Genomic DNA, 5,551 nt, shown 5'->3' with positions numbered 1-5,551 from the left:
GAATTATCTTCACAACTATCTTGTATCAAAGTTATTGTGTGCTATATTTCATACTTTATGTAAAATAAGCGGTATTGTAAATTTGTAAAATATTGTATAAAAGTTTGAACGTGAAATATTATTATAATCAGTTTTTCATATAGAATTGTAGTAGTTGAATTGTATATTAGCTACTAAGTATGAACTTAACGGGTAGGTACTACCCGAATTTAAACTTATAAAACGCTAATATGAAGAAAAAGCTTTTATAAATGAGTTCATATTATGCTACGAAATACTATTAACTACTCTTAATATTCTGTATGATTAACTTTTTCCATTTGACTATTTTGAAGGAAATGGCACCGACTACTCGACACACCGTGAATATGAATGAAGAGGAATTCCGTACTTTTCTAGCTTCAAACATAGCCGCAGTACAGGCTGCGCTACATACCAACAATAACCTTGGATCTAGCAGTACAGGAAATCGTGTAGGATGCACCTACAAAGAATTCACTGCCTGCAAACCTTTGGAATTTGATGGAACCGAAGGACCGATCGGATTGAAACGGTGGACCGAGAAGGTCGAATCGGTGTTTGCCATAAGTAAGTGTACTGAAGAGGACAAAGTGAAGTACGCTACGCATACCTTCACAGGTTTTGCATTAACATGGTGGAATACCTATCTAGAGCAAGTGGGACAAGGTGATGCGTACGCACTACCGTGGTCAGCATTCAAGCACTTGATGAACGAGAAGTACCGTCCCAGAACCGAGGTCAATAAGCTCAAGACAGAACTTAGAGGGTTACAAACCCAAGGATTTGATATTACCACGTACGAAAGATGATTCACAGAATTGTGCCTATTGTGTCCGGGAGCGTTCGAAGATGAGGAAGAGAAGATCGACGCGTTTGTGAAAGGATTACCGGAAAGAATCCAAGAAGATATAAGTTCACACGAGCCCGCCTCCATACAACAGGCATGTAGAATGGCTCACAAACTAGTGAACCAGATTGAGGAAAGAATTAAAGAACAGACGGCTGAAGAGGCCAATGTGAAGCAAGTCAAAAGAAAGTGGGAGGAAAACGGTGATAAGAATCACCAATACAACAACAACAGCAATTACAATAATAATCGCAACAATTATCTTGTAAGACCCAAATATTTATTGTACATAATGTATTTATGGTGTACGATGCGTATACGAAGTGTACGAAGCAGGTACGTGTTGCTTGCTCGAACGTCGAAGAAAACTGGACGTTGTTTGAGGTACAAAGTGTGTACGTATCTTTTCAACCCCAAATAAAGTTTGAGTTGATGTTTCAAAGCCTTACCATTGGAAAGAATATCTTATTACATTTCCAACGATATTTGGTTCATCGAAAACGGAGCTACGGTCAAAAAGTTATGGCCAAAACAAGTTTCTGAAATCTGACCTGCAGTGTGGAGCGGCGCGCGACCTTTTGGCGCGGCGCGCCGAATGGGTCTGATGCGTTTTTTTCAGCATTTTAAGTGTCTAAATGAAGGGTATTATGGTCCTTTCACTTGTGGACGGATTTATGGCTTTTAGATCAGTTTTAGATCCACTTTTGGATCATTTTCAAGTCCACAAACACTCTCATCTTCAACCTCAAGTTCTAGAGTGAGAGTAGAGTGAGAAAGCTTGAGAAGAGGAAGAAGAAGCTTGGATTCTTCAAGTTTAAGCTCATTACTTGTGTTGTTGTTGTACTAGCTTCGTTTTCTTCAAAAGGTAAAACCCTAATTCGGATTTAGTTGTGTTAATTCGTTTATTATGCTAGGGTTTGTGTTAAAGTAGATGTAAAACCCATTTCTTGGAAGTTTGGGGTAAACGGGTTAAGTTTTAGTGCAAGAACCCTAATATTGGTGGGTCTAGGGTTGGATGATGATATTGTGGGTTTGTAAAACTAAATTAGTTGATGAAATCACTAGCTACTTGGATTGTTGGTGATTAGGGGTGTAAACTTACAATTTGGTGTTTTGACTAGTTTTAGGTCAAAATGGGTTTTTGAGTAAACAACCCTATAAATGGCGTTTAATGGCTAAAAGAGTTAAGATTAGCTATTTCGGGAACGCGGGAAGTGATTTCATAAGTTTTGGACTTGTGAGTATCGTTTTATGCTTAATAGGGTGTAAAACACACTTTAGGACCAAATGGGCGGGTCGTGTGTTTAAATGAGTGATCGAATGACCAAACCATGTTTAAATGATGTTGTTGAGGCATAATCACAAGTCGTTTGTGATTATGAAGGTTTTCGAGCGAAAAATGGTTTTTGGTCAAAGTTGGTCAATAGGATGTTCTAGGAGAACATATGTATTGTTTAAGTCGAACAAGCATTGTGAGTAGCTTATTTGCATGTATACTTTGCGTAGGTGATTTGCGTGAAGTCGGTGGAAGAAGTTAAGATCGCGGAATACGTTCTTCAAGTATTTCAAGGTGAGTGGAATATTTATACGCTTATGTATATAATTTGGTTGCTTGTGTGTGGGGTGGTAAGTGATATCCGTTAGGATTCACTTTTCGTGGACCACATTTGAGTTGGGAAAAATATAGTGAGTGATATCCGAGTGGATAGCTCTTCGTTGGCTATATTCGTTTTGGATATGTAGCGAGTGGTTAATGTTTGACCGATCACTCTTCGTCGGCTACATGTGTGCGTTTGGATATGTGACGAGTGGTTAATGTTTGACCTATCACTCTTCGTCGGTCACATGTGTATATTTAGCTTGTGGCGAGTGATTAACGTTTGACCTATCGCTCTTCGTCGGCCACATGTGTGTTTGGGTAAGTGGTGAGTGTTAACCGTTTAGGGGTTCGCTCTTCGTTGGCCACTTATCGTGGGATGGTAAGCGGTTCCGCTTTTCGTCGGCCATCCTTGTGATTGAGGTAAGTGTTAACGTTTCGGTTGCACTTTTCGTCGGCCTCATAGTGCGTAGTGGTGAGTAGTTAACGATTTTGACCTACTACTCTTCGTCGGCCACTTATGCGTGCGATGGGTGGTGAGTAGTTAACGATTTTGACCTACTACTCTTCGTCGGCCACCATCGAGTCGAATGTCGACATTGGGTATATTGGGATGTGTAATTTTATTAGCATTGTACGTATTCGTTTTTGGCATGTATTATTGTTGTGATCTCTATGCTAATGATGTTGACTTGTTGTACGTACGATTAATCGTTTATTTGTTATTGCGGTTTGCTAATGTTATTGTGTTGTTGTGTAGGTGTATGCAAGTAATTGGATTATGTATGTATGCGTATAAGTATTGCATTCACTAAGCATTAGCTTACCCTCTCGTTGTTTACATTTTTATGTTCGAAGGCGGACGTGGCAAAGGGTATGCTCGGGATTAGATGATTTTCCCATTTCGATGCTTGCTTGGATTCGACCTAGGATTGGGTAGTTTATCCCCAACATCATGCTCGTAGTTTGTTGGAACTTAAACTCATTGGGTCGAAGTTGTATTTTGTATTAAAAGGGGTATTTTGGGCATATGTGGGCCCCGCGATGTAAAACTCGTTTTAATTAATTAATCATGTTAGTTTTACTTATATTAATGTATTGTAAAAAGCGTTTCGTCTGAAAGTGTCGGGAACGAGTCCATCTTTTTCGCATTTAAAAAGCCCGGGGACAGGCCGTTTTGGCGCGGCGCGCCAGGTAAGGGGCGCGGCGCGCGGGGTCACTGTACAGCAATTTTTTTTGTTTGTATTTTCACGGGGTTTGGTCGAGGGTTGGTTTGGGTTGTTACAAGTGGTATCAGAGCATGGTCTAAGGGATTTAGGCGACTTGAGATAGGTGCCTAGACTTAGACTTTTGTGTATGCTTTTATGCGGGACTTGTAGGATTACGGGTCGGTTCGGTTTTCTAGTTAGTGCCTTTGAGAATAGGTGCTTTAACTATGTGTTGATTATGTGTTACTAATCATGTTGTGTTGTGTTGAACATCTAGCGAGATGATTGTTGTATTCATGAGTTCGGCATGGCGTGTGAGCGTAATAATGCTTCGCGACCATTATTACGGTTACAAGCCAAGTCATGCAAGTGATGTACAACAAGTGTTGAACTAGATGGGATGTACGAACGGTGGCATATTATATGCTTGTGAACGATTGATCGTGGTGGTGTGTGTAAGTTATTCATGTTGTGTTCCTAACCGAGTTCATTTCTTAGAATGACGACAAGGAGCAAACAAGCCAACGAAGATCAAGACGAAGACGTTGAGTTCACGGCTAAGGTTGAGGCCATCTTTAAACGTCAAAAAGCGGAGTTTCTCGAGGATGTTAGAAAGGTTTTCCGGGAATCGGTTGATGGGCAAATAACCGATCTAATTGATGAAAGGGTGAAGGTCGCAATCGAGGAAGCGCTTGATGCTAGAAATATTTATCCCCGAGGTGAAGGGAGTGAAGGAAATGGGAGGCGGGACTTCCATTACAAAAACTTCAAGGATGCACAACCTCCTATGTTTAATGGGGTAAGGGATCCGTTGAAGAGTACATGTTGGGTTTCCGACATCGAGGGGGCTTTCCGTACTAGTGAATGTCCTCCCGAGAAGAAAACGAGGTACGGTTCTAGTATGTTACGTGAAGAAGCCAAGTTGTGGTGGGATGACAAGATTCAATTGTATGGCGAGGAACAATGTATGAGCTTGTCATGGGATGAGTTCAAAAAGGAGTTCTTTGATGAATACCGAACTTCTTCCGATCTTGATAGAATCCGGGATGAGTTACACAATTTACGACAGGGTTCGATGGACTTGGTTACTCTCAAGTCTACCTTTTTAGCAAAGACTCGTTTTTGTCCGGAGTACGTTGGTGACGATCACAAGTTGATGAAAGATTTCTACCGTACACTGAATGACGAATTTAAGGGTAAGATTAGTCAGGGAATGGCTAAGTCTTTTGAAGAGTTGTTTGAGTTGGCTCGGGGTTTCGAACCGGAGGTGTCGAAGCCAAGCGTGTCCGATGTTAGTAAACGGAAGTTCGAAGCGACTGCGTTTTCGAACAAGAAGAGTAAAAGCGCTACCGAGGGTGTCGGGAGCATGAAAAGGAGTGGCACCGGTGGTTTTGTGCCCACGTGTTATAATTGTGGCGAACGAGGTCATTTGTCGCGCGAGTGTACGAATGCAAAGTCTAACAAGGTTATGTGTTTTAATTGTCAAAAGGAGGGACACCGAAGGTCGACGTGTCCGGATTTAGTTAGTGATGCATGAGAACCTGACGATGGTGTTCAGGTAATTTTTCGACTATCTTATTGAAACGTACTTATGATGTTGTTTGTTGCATTTTGTGTTAGTGCGTAGTGTAGTGAGGGGTAGTGTTCCTCATGGAATTACCCTATGTTGTTGATCCGGTTGTCGGGCGAAGGGCATAAGACTTGGTGCAACCAAGCATTCCTTGATATTTGGAAAATGTTTATACCAAGCCACATGGGTGGGTTTTGGTGTTCGAATGATAGAGCTTGTTCGCTCTCGTGTAGAGGTTGTTAAACCGTGAGGTTCGTCGGGTGGGTAAAACTCGAGAGATCTAGTGTTGATCTCGATGTGTATTGGTG

This window comes from Rutidosis leptorrhynchoides, chromosome 1 (genome assembly GCF_046630445.1).
Source record: "Rutidosis leptorrhynchoides isolate AG116_Rl617_1_P2 chromosome 1, CSIRO_AGI_Rlap_v1, whole genome shotgun sequence".
In the NCBI taxonomy this organism is placed as follows: domain Eukaryota; kingdom Viridiplantae; phylum Streptophyta; class Magnoliopsida; order Asterales; family Asteraceae; genus Rutidosis; species Rutidosis leptorrhynchoides.
This window is presented reverse-complemented; position numbering follows the sequence as displayed.